Source organism: Colias philodice, chromosome 24 (genome assembly GCF_061535455.1).
Source record: "Colias philodice isolate Cphi_HAF_F1 chromosome 24, ilColPhil1 Martin Lab GWU primary, whole genome shotgun sequence".
NCBI classification, from domain to species: domain Eukaryota; kingdom Metazoa; phylum Arthropoda; class Insecta; order Lepidoptera; family Pieridae; genus Colias; species Colias philodice.
Genome location: NC_143109.1, coordinates 4610775 through 4627813, shown reverse-complemented (window position 1 = coordinate 4627813; position 17039 = coordinate 4610775). Strand labels below are relative to the sequence as shown.

The window sequence follows — 17039 nt, the reverse complement described above, 5'->3', positions numbered from 1 at the left end:
GAACAAATACAAAGTGGCGTATAATTAATTATTTGTACAGTTATTTTCAGATTCATACACAAATTAAACAGAGAGTATTTACACATCTTTTCGGCAAATATATAATGTAATTAAGATAAATATATAGCGGTTGCGTTGTGATGTAATAACAGATGACGAGCGAGCGCTATGGCCTTGCAACTGTGGGGGTTAAAGAGGATAATGGGGGGTTAGGGGTGACGATGTGTGTGTGGTTGTGCGTGCTCGTGCTGGGGGTTAGTAGTGTTGGGGCGAGCGAGTTCCCCGAGAGAGAATGCTGCGACCCCGTGTACCCGCCGGCCACGGCGACGACTGCAGCGCCGCCGGTTACCCATCCTGTTGGGAAGATTGCAGGTAAGATTATAGTTAGATAAAATAAGGTACAGTACGATTCAAACTTAATGGCGGCTCGGAACATCGTACCTTGTTCCGATACGCAGTTTTGGTTATCAGCGGGATTGTCAACTTGACTGCACTGGCGTTGCGTTGGCGCCATTAAGTTTGAATCGAACTGTATAAGATGTTTAAAATGATAATGAGATAAGTCACTTTAATAAAAAACGAAGAGACTGCATATACAATTTTGATAGCTAAATTCATTGTAAGTTACAATGAAGAGTATTTGTTTTTGTTTAAAAATTAGGAAGGCGAAATACAATATTTTGAATGTACATAAACATGAAAAAAATGGAATCTTATTTGTATTGTTATATATAAGTTTGACGAGCATAATTCAACGTTTTTATAAAGGATCATGATTTCACCTTCAAGTTTTATTTTCAATGCATTCTACTCCAATACATAGAGCTATTAAATACTTTAAATTACATCCAAATTTTTCCACTTGTGCGAGCAAGAAAAGAGATGATATTATAATAATCTTATATATAAAAATGAATCGCAAAATGTGTTGGTAAGCGCATAACTCGAAAACGGCTGAACCGATTTCGATAATTCTTTTTTTATTATGTTCCTTGAAGTACGAGGATGGTTCTTATGTAGAGAAAACGTAAATATTATGTACCACGGGCGAAGCCGGGGCGGACCGCTAGTCTTCTATAATATAAAAATGAATCGCAAAATGTGTTGGTAAGCGCATAACTCGAGAACGGCTGAACCGATTTCGATAATTCTTTTTTTATTATATTCCTTGAAGTACAAGGATGGTTCTTATGAAGAGAAAACGTAAACATGTACCACGGGCGAAGCCGGGGCGGACCGCTAGTCTGTTATACTAATAGTTGTTAGAGTTTTAATGAAAGGAGCGCACTACATGGGTAAGTAGCTAATCACTAATTATTATATTATATATATGAGTTCAAGATTACTTTCATACGTATAAATTTCCAATTGATGTAGATAGATATAAAATAAAGCAAAGCGGAAATTAGTTACAATTAAATCAACATAACGTTTTAAACGTTATTGTGTATAAATAATTTGAACGATAAATTACAATATGACAACTTTAATGACTCACTGGATAGGATAGGATATTAACCTGCTTTTGGGTCAAAAAATGAAATATTGAACCCATATTGAAAGAAAACCGCTCTAGCGCGCGCTTATAAGATTTTATCGTCTTTTCAAATACTTGAAAATTTATTATAATATTATAATTAACAAATTATTCTTGATAGAAACTTTCCTCAAGGAATAATATATACTTTGCCATTAGGTTATTCAAGACGATGGATCTTTAAGAAAAGTACCGTAGATCTATCTCAAACTTTATCTAGTTTGAATATTTAATTGATATGCCATTCTACTGATTATTGTAGTTAAAACGAAATTAAATTTATTCATTTTGGTTTTGTTATTATTAAATAAATATTAATAAAGAGTTTATTGTCAAATCAACAAATTTTCCTTTTAAAACAATAACATTAGACTGATTTACAAGCAAGTTAAAAGAAATATGTAATTTAATTTTTCGAATTACATACGACATCTTAAAAACCTACGATTTCAAAAGGGTCTATAAAAGGCCGGTCCACACAGAGCGAGCTGCCTTGCGAAGCAATTGCTGCGTGAACCAGCTTGGTCAGTGTGTACGTGGCTTTGCCAAGGAAAACGGTGACACGCTTACCTATTTATAGTACCTATTGAATAAATGATTTTGACATTACCACATACTGCGTGGAAACCTAATTAACTAAATAACAATCAATACTAACTTCCATTGCAACTTGTTGCTTATTTTTTAAACCTAACACATCAGTATTGTCAACACGACTAACAAAACTGTCATGGCGTAATTAATACCGTCACGTAATGGCGGCAGCAATGATGAATCGCGAAGGGTTTATTGTGAAAAAGCGGGTCAAGTCAGAACCATTATTCTGAGACAGTATTGTTTCGCTTTCAGTGCTATAACTAATTAACATTTGCGGGAAATATTGCAAGCTGGTTTTTGTATAGATTTTTATATGCGAATCGTGAGAGGAAGGAGGGGTAATTTTAGACTACTTGAAAGTTATATATATATATATATTAATATTATAAAGGCGAAAGTTTGTAAGGATGTATGGATGTATGGATGTTTGTTACTCTTTCACGTAAAAACTACTGAACCGATTACAATGAAATTTAGCACACATATAGAGGGTAACTTGGATTAACACATAGGATAGGTTTTATCCCGGAAATCCCACGGGAACGGGAACTATGCGGGTTTTCCTTTGAAAACGCGGGCGAAGCCGCGGGCGGAAATCTAGTATATAGGTATATATATATATATATATATATATATATATATATATATATACCTTACCATATTTAAAGAGAATAGAGATAAAGAGAAATTTATAATTATTGATTACCTATACAAATGTTGAAACTGGTTTATTCCAAACCGGAAGGTTGTTTTTAACCAAATTACTTGTTCTGTAAAACGCTGTCTCTAAGTCATGAGTTTGATGAATAATACAGGATTTTAAAGATAAATTTTATAGTTAAAATATTACACTAAAATCTACTAAACATTTTCATCGTTCAATCTCCAACTACAAAACATCCATCGCATCACATTTTATTATATAAAATCACATTTTCAATCAATTTTCAAGCTAAAATTTAATAGATCTAGAATTTTCTCAATAAGAAGTCTAGATAGGATTTTCATTAACTCCTTACATCGGGTTAGAGCTATTTTAGGACCTAACACCTGGATACATTAGTTAATGTAGACCTGGCTTATTACGTAATGGACCTTTTCCACTACATGCAGAGTGTTAAAGTGTAGTATTAAAATATCTTATAGATGGTGTTGAAAGTTAAAAGATTTAGTATTAAGCTTTTATAGCATTCAAATTCTTTATAAATGTATTTAAACGATATTGTCGAAGAAAAATGTGAACAACTTTTGAGTAATTGATTGTAACTTTTTAGAATTTAAGAATCATTCTGAAATACGATTCATGGTTTATGGATATCATCATGGTTTATGTATGATCAGATAAATTTGATTTTGTTATATTTAGCACTCTATAAATATACAATATATAACTAGATGAAAAAAGACGTGTGGCACTCGGGGACTGCCGCGGTAAAGCTATTGCATGCATGCCTTGAAGCCACACCTCCGTGCCCGTCGGAGTGGGGAGCGTGAGGTTTTTCGTTACGGAATTTCTGGATTCGGTCCCCGCGCTCAAGGCAAAGATTCGAGAATAGTTACTTCGTAACTCAAAGCCCGCGATAGAAACTATGCAATAGCTTAATAATGGTAAACTTTTCATAAGGTAAATTATTTTTTAAATCATAAAACTGCACACGACAAACTATAGACTATAAAACATAATTATGCAATTCTAACAAAATTTTAACATCGCGAATCAAGCAAAAATTTTAATTGAATCTCGTTGAAAAGTTTAAGTAATTTCAAAAAATGTTTCACTTGCAGACCGCAGTGTGATTTTTATTAATTTATCATCCAACAGAATCCACTCGCCAAAATATATTTCTCTTTGTTAAAACACTCATTATGCGGATAAAATCTTGACCTTACCAATCTCCAATTAGTCACCTAGATATTTAAAACTAGAGATATTTTTTTTATTGAAATATTCAGTTATTTTGTGTTTTTCTAATTATGTTAGAGACAGGTTTTTAGACTGTTTGTATCTTTTTATAATTTATTTGGGGACTCGGAAAATTCTTGATTTTATTGTAAGTTTACAAAACAATCACATTCATATACGAGTATTTAAACGTAATAGAACTTTAATAATTTTTGATCTCAATCTTTAACACTTAGCGGCAGTTTTTCTTTGTTTAAATAGTTATTTAGCAAGACATTTGTATGAATATAGCAACTTGAATTTATGATGAAAATTTGGTAGAAAACCCGTCTTCCGCGCTACATCGTGAAATAAGAGCCAAAAATAAAGCGGTAGGAAGGCTTAAAAATATTCTTTATCCTTTAGATATTGCATAGTAAATAAAACACTCAAACTTTGCAATCAAATATCATGTTGGAAGATATGTATGTAAAGTTATGTTTACGAGACAGCTCATAGTTTCGCACTGTATCGTGAAAGACATCTTTTTAAATTTAATATACTATTTAATATGTAGGAACATAGGTAGTATTACTATACTATATTTAGAACTAGCGGTCCGCCCCGGCTTCGCCCGTGGTACATATTTACGTTTTCTCTACATAAAAACCATCCTCGTACTTCAAGGAATATAATAAAAAAGAATTATCGAAATCGGTTCAGCCGTTCTCGAGTTATGCGCTTACCAACACATTTTGCGATTCATTTTTATATATAAGAAGATAATGATGACCTTTTAAAATACTTTTCAAATAGACTTTAGATATTGTTTTATTTTTATCTCATAAATGACACTCAGGCACGTTCCGTTTCTTGTGTTTTTATTGAATGTCTTATTTATCGATTTGATTGTTACTGGTGGTAAAGAAACGAAAAGTTAGAGGATTTAGGTTTTTGATAATAGAAACTCATAGAGCAATAAACGAGCAAATAATTTTTTAAATAATTCATAAATCTTCCTCTATCATTCCTTAAATGAGAACATTATCACCATTACATACATGTTTGAAAACAACTGTAGATGGGGAATTTTTATATTATGTTTAATTTAATTTTACAGACAATTTTATAGAATAAACTGGACTCTACCAACAGCAGCGCGCGGCTTCGAAGTTTTAATCTAAATTCCGCATATACCTACGTAACTCACCTATAATAATTATAATAATTAGCTTTCCAGACATATGTTTCAGAGGTCCTGGTAATATAACAAATAATGTCCTTTAATGATTAAAAATTTAATTTTCAAATCTAAGAATGTTACTGTTCAATCTTTTAATTGAATAATAATAACGTTTAAAACGTTATAAAACCGATATTACAGAACGTTAACGGTAATACAAACAAGGTTGTTTACGTTGTTTTATATTCATAACGATGTCAAAGCGGTGCTTCACGATGTTTGAAAGTGATAATAATGTACTTGGAAATATATTTATTGCCTATTAGCGTGAGGTTCAATATGAAATCAATAAGGATAATAGGATTCTATTAAGGTCTCATTTAAGTATAGCCTTGACTATTGAAAACTGAGGATTTTAATTTGAAACAAATTCGTTAAATGATAACAAAATTGCTTTGTTATTTTCAACGTTTGTTTTTTTTTTCGTCAAGATATATTCGAAAAAGTTCAAGTTTGTGTTAAATGTACGATTTTTGATCTTCTAAACTCAAAATAAATTTAATAGAAGTAGGTACTCGGCAAAAATTTGTTGTTCGTTAGAATCGATATCGATATCGACACATACATAAATAAAATCCTTCCTTATTATAATATTATAATAGGTTATATTCGTATTTATTAAATATGATATAAGACGTCCTTGCTACTTTGCCGTCCTTTTTCTTTGTCATTGAAGTAGGTACTTACCTACTTTTTCCATGAAAAAATCGGAAGTGTTCTTACGAGCGGACCAGGTTCATAATAATAACATCACTTTGTATTTCTTGAATTAAGGGAAAAGGTAACTTGTGTATTCCTAGTTGTTCATCTCCACCGCAAATTTTCAACAACCTAGAAATTAAATTAGACATTAACATATTGTGTGTAGTTGTTACTATATATAATATCATTGCATGTAGGTACTATTTCGTGTAGATATTATGATACAGATAGTAGCTGAACCTCACGGTTTCATCCGCATGGCTCCACTCCAGTTGGTCTTAGCATGATTATATAAAGATTAGCTTTCCTTGATAAATGGGCTGTCTAACACCGAAATAATATTATGTCAAACCAGTAGTTCCTGAGATTCAAAGCGCGTTCAAAATAACAAACAAACAAATTCTTCAGCTTTATAACATTATATAGATTTAAAAAAATCTGTAATTGTGTTAAAACCCTTGTTAATTAACTTTAAATCCGTAATACCAAGTATATTAATTTAAACTAAAAACGTGAGCGTACAAATAAAAAAGCCCCCACACTACAAACGGCCATTAAATCATAAAACAATAACAATAAGTATAATTCGAAATGGATTATTTGCGCGGGAAATTAATCTGTTTTTAATGAACTTCGCTTATCGTTGAATCGGCCAGACGATTGCTATGCAAAATGCAATTTGGTCACTATATATATAGGAAATACTCCATCGAATGGCTATTCCGCGAACAAATCACTTTATGAATTACGTTTGGCTCAATTGCTAGAAGTATTAAAAGCACATTCATTATTATGGACTTTATAACCTTGCAAATTCGCGGTTAAAATTCTGGGAATTTCGATATCATTTAAATTAGAACTAGGGTATTAGAGTAGAAAGACTTTAGAGTAGAAAGACTTTAGAGTAGAAAGACTTTAGAGTAGAGAGACTTTAGACTAGGATCGCGTAGTGCCAGGTTGCTTGTGTTTTATGTTATGTAGTTATGAAACATAATATCTTTAAGAACTCTGCTATCTATAGATGATATTATAATAATACGAGTTATACAATTACCAACCATAATTACATAAATTTATAATCGCGATCACGTGTAATAATAAAATTAATAGATACCCTATAACAATTCTCTAAAAATGGAGTACCGTACCCACGTGCACCTGGCCACGCTTCTATTTAATGTTTTAAAGTACAGAGTGCCTGTGTATTTGTACGACAAACTGAAATGGCTGGCGGATCATAATACAGCCTACCAGACTCGTCACGCAACTTCTTTATTAGAAATACCTCTTCACAGAACATCCGCATTTAGGGGGAGTTTTAGATACCAAGCTTCAAAATGCTGGAACGACCTACCGCCGCCTATTCGTTCCCAACAAAGCGTATTCTCTTTTAAAAACAAACTGAAGTCTTATCTTCTTGACATTCAAAAGCGCAATCAGAAATTTTAACCCCATCCAATTGTCCTTTATTGATTAATTTTCTTTGTGTCAAAATACACTCACTTATACAAATTTCATATAAATATAAATATGTATGTATCAATATCTGAATATATTATATTGCTGACTTTTATCTATGTACCTATATTAAATGTGCACAAATTTAATTTAATACACAATATATTATATATTATTCATTTACTTATTATATTTATAAAGTATATATATCGATTCAATTATATTTATACTTGCATATTGTTGGATACCTTAGTCTGAACGGAAATACATCTACTGTCAATAAGACATCCTAAGGCGGCCACTGAAAATCAGTGATAACACACTGAGTGGTTGGCCTAATTATGGCATACGTATATCTTTTAAGTTCCTTTTTTTTTTTAACTAAATTGTATCTTTTTTTTGTGTCCATAATAAACTTATTTTCATTTCATTTCATTTCATAAATTTAATTGAGCATATTGTAAATCGGTCTCTGAATATACTATGTTTTATCTTTAGAACTATAGTCACAAAAGGGTAGGTTGTTAGTATTAGGGTATTAGCTAAAAGAAAAATATATTCTTACAGCATAATATCACCATCACTTAAACCACGCCCCACAAACTATCAGCATATACTCGAATATGAATATAAATGGATTCCGAAATTTGTTTGTTGATGCATATCTACATAATATGTATAAAGGAGGGTATTTAAACATGTATGCTTCGGGCGGAATGTAGATCGATTGTTTGTAAAGTTGTCTGTTCGTTTACAGTGTACATGAAGCTTTGACTTCGCGTACATTCAGGTGGTTAGATGTTAAAGTCTGAATTTATTATGTTTTAAGTTTGAAAATCGTATTTTTGAGCATTTTTGACCATTTAGAGCAGTTGTAGAGTGGTCATGTGTTCTCTCAGAGAAACTGCTCCTAAAAAAATATTTTAATTAATAATTGTGAAATACATTTTCCCCATCTTACTTATCTAATAAAGTATGAAGAATGTATGGATGTTACTTGTTCTTTAACATAAAACAGCTCATCAGATCTGTATGAAATTTGGTGGAGAGGCAGACTATTGTCTGAATTAGCACATGGATACTTTTTACCTGAATGGGTACAAAGCAAGTAATGCCACGGGTACAAGCTATATATAACCATAATATATATGCAAATTCTGTAAAATGTTACATGAATAACCACAGGCGTTTCGGCATCTTCCAGTTACATTGTTTAGCCAATTTGAGTACAAGTTTGTCACAAGGCAAGTGAGAACCAGCAGCCATGTTATAAACTCTTGTTTCTCAGTAAATGAACGTCGTACGCTTGACATGGATTTTGAAGCCTTGTATAAGTAAAATAGGGTTATAACAGTGGCCCTTATTTATATGATACTATAGCTTTTTTTTACTTATTTATTCTTCCATGGAAATAGCAAACTGTGCGGTAGAAAAAAAATACTAGCACGCAAAAAAAGTACACTCTCAATTTAATTTCTCTATAGATTAATAAAATAATTATTAGCAAAGGAAATCTATCTTCATCATCATCATAATCATCAGCCCATATACGTTCCCACTGCTGGCACACGGGCCTCCTATGAGGGCCAGACAATAATCCACCACGCTGGCCAAGTGCAGGTTGGCGGATGACACATGTCGTCGAGCTTTTGGTTCTTCGACATGTCGGTTTCCTCACGATGTTTTCCTTCACCGGTCGAGCAGTGGTGATGTTACAACATGCGCAGATAAGTTGAAAAATCAATTTATTTCCTGCAAGCCCGCCTGGTCTCGAACCCCGGAATTATCGATTCAAAGTCCGAGGTCTCACCACTGAGCCACAACTGCTTCATTATATGCTAAATGGACTTTATAGTTTTTCATACGCTGTATCAATGTTAATAAATAGATTGGTTATAAGCGCTACGGAAGTTCCACAAAGAAGCCACGTTTTAACGTGTGCTATGTTTGCCGTTTTTGGAGATCGAATGTTGGTAACCTATCTACACTTTTAACTTATTATATCACTAGCTTCCGCCCACGACTTTGTACGTGCATCCCCGTTTTTCCCCGTTCCCGCAAGAATTTCGGGAAATCCTTTCTTAGCGGATGCCTATACGTCCTAACATCTACCTGCATGCCAAATTTCAGCTCGATACGTCTAGTGGTTTGGGCTGTGCGTTGATAGATCACTATATCAGTCACCTTTGAGTTTTTTTTTTTTTTATCGCTTAAGCAGGCACACGAGCTGGCGGGTCACCTGATGGAAAGTGATGCCCGCCGCCCATAAGCATTCGCGATGTTAGGGCCACCGCGAATGTGTTGCCGGCCTTTGAGGTGTAAATATGCCCTTTTTTTGAAGGTCTCCGTGTCGAATCCGTTTGGGAACACTGAGGATGGTAAGTCGTTCCACAAGGTTGTCGTTCTTGGTAGAAAGTGTCGAGAAAAGCGCACTGTGGTGGACCGCCATGCATCCAGATGGTGGGGGTGAAACTTTAATTTGTGGCGAGAGGTGCGATTGTGAAATTCAGCAGCTGGAATGAGTTCAAAAAGTTCCACAGAACAATCCCCGTTATAAATCCGGTAGAACACGCATAGAGATGCAACATCTCTCCGCAGTGAAAGTGGATCCAGCGAATCGGAAAGCTTAGGGTCGTCAATAATTCGGACAGCTCGTCGCTGAACGCGGTCTAATGGTAGGAGCTGGTATTGGGGCGCTCCGGCCCAGAGGTGAGAGCAGTACTCCATGTGGGGCCTGACTTGTGCCTTATATAATTGCAGGCGATGAGCAGGCGTGAAGTACCGTCTTGCCCTGGCGAGCACCCCTAGTTTTTTCGAAGCTAATTTAGCTTTGTCCTCCAAAAAACCGCGAAACTGGACATCAGACGTAATTTCGACCCCAAGGATTCCGATGCTAGGTTTTGCTGTGAGAGGGGTGTTCTGAAAGTTAACGGATACGTCAAAAGGACTTTTCTTGGCGGTAAACGCGCAGACCTGTGTCTTGGCCGGATTGAAATCAACAAAGTTTGATTGGCCCCAAGTCGAGATTTTCTCAAGGGTGGTCTCAATGTTAGACACGAGGTTGTTTCGATACAATTTAGTTTGCTCCAGAGTGGTCTTTGCTTGGCCTGCGTAGTAGGCATCACCAGTACTGTCATCTGCATAACAATGAACGCTGCGTATTTGCAACATGTCATTGAAATGCAGAAGAAACAGCGTAGGGGATAATACACAGCCTTGTGGGACACCAGCATTAATAGGCTTGGGTTTGGAGCAATGTCCGTCTACAACGACTTTGATGCTACGTGCCTTTAGAAAACTGGCTGCCCAATTGCACAATCTCTGGGGTAGACCATATGATGGGAGTTTGGAAAGAAGCCCCTTGTGCCACACCCGATCAAAGGCCTTCGCTACATCTAAACTTACAGCCAGCGCTTCCCCCTTACTCTCAACAGCTTTTGCCCATCGGTGAGTCAGGTATGCAAGAAGATCACCAGCTGAGCGACGATGACGGAAACCGTACTGGTGGTCGTTTAACAGCTGGTGATCCTCTAGATAACGTAAGAGCTGACTGTTAATGAGTTTTATATATATAGATTTCGCTGTACAATACCTACAAATAAAATATGAAGGTATGTAACTACTAAGCATATTATTTATACAGGTTTCATGAGCTTTCAGCAATATTTGCATGACTTACTGAGTCTAGACGATCTTGTTTTATTTATAAAATGTTTAAATTGTAACCCACCCTAGTTTTGCATGTATGGATATTTTATTGTATATTTTCTTGCATAAGTTTATTAATGCATGTCAAATGTTAGTTTAAATATGGGTTTAATTTAATATAAGGTGCGAGAACTTATACAACATCAAGGACATTTTAAATATTTTATTATATTAGTAAAATATTTAGTTAGTTAAATATTGTATTGTACTTAAATCGAAGCATAGTTATACCTGGATGAGCCAAAAGCCGTAAAATATTTTCTAAATTAATGATGATGGTCCTAAGTTTTAATCTGATCTGTGATATTTAACTTTTTTAAATATAAATAATCGATAGGCAGACGTTTGACCACAATCCTACCTGATGGCAAGCCACGCACGTATGCAGCTTAGGAGGCACCTATTCATCCTAGCTTTTAAGAGGTCCAGATTGTATTGCTCAGGAAATATGGTGGTAGGGAGTGAATTGTTTGGATATTTCAATGATGAAAGAAGACTCACTATGTATACTATTAAAAATCTATGACTACGTCCTAGCTATACGACTTCCTGGTTGCCTGGAAGAGATCACTACTAAGTGATAAGGCCGCCAAATACACTAAACTGCTCCTTGCTTTTATTTTTGTATGTTCTAGTATGTAAGTCTGTTTAGTTGTATTAAAGAGTAAAATAAAATAAATATATTTATTCCAAACTTAATTCACATTGTTTAATTTGAATTGGATTGAAATTCAAACTAATGTTATTGCAAACGAGAGCAATCTAATTTCATTTGGAATTCACAAACATTTCCATTTTACTCATATATTGGTAAATTCTGGCTGAATTTGGAACAGTTTCTCGTAATGAATTGCCTCTTGGCCGCAATAAGTATGGATGCCTCTGATTTGTTTTTGGTAGATGATGATTGTAGGTAAAATATATGAAAGTAAATAACTATTTTTTCATTATAATTTTCTTTTTTAGCACACAAAGTCATCTAAGATATTACATATACATTAGAACATTATTACCATTAATCTAATTATTATTATTAAAATTTACTGTTTATTTTTTCACCTATACATACTACATTATTACAAAGATGAAATACTTTTTGTGTGTTTTTACCAATTAAAAATTAAAATTCTTACATTATTATAACGCTTCATTACTATAAGCTATGTTCTATTTGTTTTAATTCAAGTCCAACCGAGTAAAGCCGGGACGAGTAACTAGTACTCGTGTTTTTGAGGACCCTGATAATAACAGCTTAGCGAAATAATGACAGCGTAGTAGCGACTCATAACATTATTGTAACAACAAATTATACTGTATTTTGTAGTAAAATAGAATTCTTTGACGAGGTTATTTCTAGGCGCAAAGGCTGAATAAAAAATGACCTACATTTTCACAAAAGAGGCAAAGGGTGGATTTTAAAAATAAAATAATATTACAGGGTGCATTTTTTTAACTTGTGACATATTGAAAAGGGGAGTTATTTATGTAGTAGACGACTTTAGCTATGCAAAAGTAGAAGAACTTATTAGGTTTGAGCATGCGATAAAAATATAGGCCAGTCTCATTAATCATATTAAAATAGAGACGAGTTTTCTTTTGAAAATAAACCTGCAGAGCTACTTTAAATTTATCAGCAGTTAATAGGGTAGAAACGGACAATATATTTTCAAATATTTCTTTTTCAAATAACGTTTATATGTGCATACTAGCTGCGCTCCGCAGTTTCACCCGCGTGGCTCCGCTCATGTTGGTCTTAGCGTAATGATATTAAATATATCTATAACCTTATATACCTATATACCTTATAGCCTTCCTCGATGAATGGGCTATCTTAACCCCTAAATAATTTTTCAAATCGGTACAGTAGTTCCTGAGATTAGCGCGTTCAAACAAACAAACAAACTTCAGCTTTATAATATTAGTATAGATTTACTGCATTCGTTTATTTACTGGGTTTCATAAAAACCTTTAATTAAAATTTTTGCAAAATATTTTAAAGTAAGAAAGTATATAATATACAAACTTTTGATTTTTCTAAATCATAAATGGTACGGAGTAACGTAATTCAACTTGACCCCTTTAAAAGGTTAAGAAAGCTGTGGCACAGTTGTATTTTCCTGCCTCTATAAATATCGCAATTAAACACAGCAAAACCAATTTTTTTGGATGTATATTTACGTATATTTTTTATAATTTTTAATACATAAGTATCTACAATTTTTCTTATAAAAATCTTCAATTAAAATTGTAATTGTAGGCAACATTTTCTCGTTTCATTTGTGTTAATAGGTAATAGGTTTTTTAAGCATGTGGTAAGTAATTATTGCACTAATTGTATTTTTCTATTGTGTTGTTGTAAAATATTATTAACATGTAAATTATTTATTCGGAGTTCTTTTCTTACGGTGCATTTGTATCAAACGAGCGAATGCTCTTTCTTACCCCTCTATGTCAAATTCTTCTAGTGTAAACAGGCGTAGAGCATCTTTCTTTGTTCTTAGTGCGTTCGAAAAGATTCTATGCAATGTTCTTATACTGAACAACACTGAATACGAGTTTTCGTTTACACTAAAAGATCACGAAATGCTCTTGCTTTAGATCTATGTTCGTTTGATGCAAATGCACATATATTGTCACAATTTAGAAACAACTATCGTACAAATTAAATAACTTCATCAACATAAATAATTAAATAACTAGCTTCCGCCCGCGACTCCGTCCGCGCGGATGTCGGTCTTCGCGTGGATGGTTTATTTCTCCATTTTGAGTAACTCTGACAATGACATCTTATAAATATCTATTGGACCCAAATAAGGCTAGGCCTATAATAATACGCAACGTGTTCGCGGTTCTACAGAACAACGTCTATGGATAAAACTGAAAAATTAAGATTAATTTTTTTTCTACGTATTTTACCAGGATAAAAAGTATCCTATTTTACGCCCAGGATGATAAGGTATAATTATACCAAGTTTCATCGAAATCGAACCGGTAGTTTTCACGTGATGTCTTCACATACCTACAGATAGACAGACAGACAGACAGACAGACAAAAATTTTTTTAATCACATATTTGGGTTTGGTATCGATCCAGTAACACCCCCTGCTATTTATTTTTTCAATATTTTCAATGTACAGAAATGACCCTTCTACAGATTTATTATAATAATGTATAGATGTTAATAACTTATGACACACAAAACTACATAATAAGAAATATAATGTACCCAGACATTAAGCTGACATCACAAAAAATTCAAAGGGCATTGATACATATCAAACTTTACCCGATTATAAATTTTCATAAAAGTTGAATATTAAATGAAAAAGGTGGAATGGTTTCATGACGGACACTTACCGTAAGGGTGTGTTACACTAAATTAATTTTAGTGGCTTCGCCTGGCTGTTAGCCAACTGGGCTGTGTATACAGACTTATACGGATGGTCTTTGGTTAGGAGAGTAAATTGTAATTGCTATTTTTTGTGAAGGAGGTTCGTAATATCGGAGATGTTAAGTAACAAAAGGCGTCTGGTAAATATTATGTCTTTATATGTATAAGTTTGGAATTTAATGTAATGCGGGAGATACTTCGTAGTGCTATTTAAGTTTTGCTTGTCTACGATAAACTACGACAAATATATTTGAGTTTTGTTGGATTAAATAAAAAAATGTTTTTATTTAATTTTAATACGGTTTACTAAGCCAATACTGTTGTAATCAGTGAATAGTCCGAGATCCAAATGTTAACAATACCTATATTGTGACATCTCAACATCTGCTAACCTGCACTTTGCCATCTTAAAAAATATGTGCGCAAGTAGCTTGTGTCTCTGCAGTAGCACCAGATTTAAGCTGGCGGTGATGAATATTGTTTGATTGTTTTTTTCTTTTATAACAAACGTACCAGTTCTATTTAAACATGCTTATTTTAACTGTGAGTAATATTAAACGATCGGACTTGACTTTTTACGTGCCCTCCATACTCCATAGTACGGAGGCGCTCAACTGAATGATATATCCACGCGGTCACCCATCAATAAACGAGCCACGGTATACCTTGCTTACCGCATAGTTTACACATCAATAAGTGCTCGCTGTACTTCAAATGCTATTAAAAATATAGCTTGAAAAACTTAAAAAACACACTTCAATTAGTTCAAATTATTGTATTGTCACGATTGCTTGATAAGTGTACAAAGTTTGAATTAAATCTGTCCGTTTAAAGTGGGTCAAAATCGAGTCTAATGAAATCGCTTACATATTTTAGGTGAGGCTTATACATATAAGCGTGACATTATATAAACGTTATATATTATCGAGTAAGTAGTCGTTTATTAAGAAACTAAACTGAGTTTGTGCTTCTTACAAAGACAATTAATATTCTCAATAGTGTTTTAGCTAAGCGGACAATTATTAGCCAATCAACTCTTTTTAGTCAACAGCTAGACTACAAGCCCGCATAGGACAAAAATATGGGTCAAATGAACCACCAGGGAACATATCTAGAACGATAGCAGAGCAAAAAATAATAAGATTCATCACTATGCCGTCACTTGTAAGCTGTCCAACTGAGTGCAGATGAGAATTGAAAAGTACAGGTAGACTCGGAAAATTTTGGTCATATATTTTTGTACGGCATTCTTAACCATCGATAGATCCATTAAAAATAATAAGAAACCGCTCAGTACCGTACAAAAATGGTGGTCCACCAAGTCGGAATTTTTATTTAATTTCCGAGAGTTACCGGGGGTAAATTTGGTCATTTGACCATGTACGGCATCTGTGTCATACTATTGCTATACTGCTTTTAATCCATTATTCCGCAACGCCGTACAAAAATCGGACAAGGGGAAAAAATCGAGAGTTGTAATCCCCTCTCTTTCCCCACTCCACGGGGTCATTTGACACAACACGAAATAAATTTATTTTTAAAGTATTTTATGCATAGATAATATTTTTTCATGTGCCGTACATTTTCGTTGGTTCAAAGGGGAAAAATCTGAAAAAGAAAAAAATCCATATAACGAAATGTTTGCTTTATATTTTTATAATAAAATATAAAAATACATTAATATTAAGAAGCTCGAGGTGGTTAATTATCACCTTGGAAAGTCGGAGTCAGGCGGAATGGACTCCGTTAAATTGATGAACTAATAAAAAAGCTATGAACGAAAAGATGTGAATTATATGCAATCAGTCCATGAATACAGGTAAAGTCACAAGCAAATGCTAGTAATATATACATATTCAAAATGTACAAGTAAAGCGCTTTCAAATGATACCAAACACTGCATATTTATCTTAACTTTATTTTTTTACTCTGTGTGTTTTGTCCGCTAGAGGGCGCCACATTAGATTTTGTGAAACCCCATATAGCCTTTAGCTAGCTGGTCGCTGGTTATCCAGTGAACAATTCAGACGCGACGAATGATATGTCATTTGTCGAATTCTGATAAGTAGTTTAGAAGTTACGAGGGAATAGATGAACATACATACATGACCTGTAAACAACCATAACCCTCCTTTTGCTTTGTCGTAGTTGGGTAAAAATATGTTAATGCCGTACTGTATCAAATGGCCATAAAGCACCCTTAAAATTGTAGCTTTCGTTGCTTTCATCAGCCTAAAAGATGTGGTCTGCACAAAAATGTACGGCATCGTTTTTTCCTAATTTATCTATGTTAATACTATTTAAAACAACGGATAAAGTGTAGAAAACTATTATATTTCATTAATCTACGATGTTTAAACTTTAACAAAATTTCTGGTTTTGCATTTCTCTATAACTTTTTTTAGAACGGTTTCTTTTGAACGTCAATACTATACAACAATTGAATTTTACAATATCATGTTAAAAAAAAAGTTCCCGTACAGGGTCAAATGACCTTACAGCTCTTTATATCAAGAATTT

The 17039-nt window shown here is 33.7% G+C and overlaps 1 protein-coding gene across 1 annotated transcript in view; it reads left to right on the top strand.

Moving 5' to 3' along the window:
• The first annotated feature begins 253 nt into the window (after window positions 1-253).
• The window catches only part of LOC149477701 (uncharacterized), a 157046-nt gene continuing 140260 nt past the window's right edge, over window positions 254-17039 (top strand). The window contains exon 1 of the mRNA XM_089710211.1: window positions 254-372. The gene's annotated coding sequence lies outside the window, so the exon portion shown is untranslated. The remainder of the gene's footprint in view (window positions 373-17039) is intronic.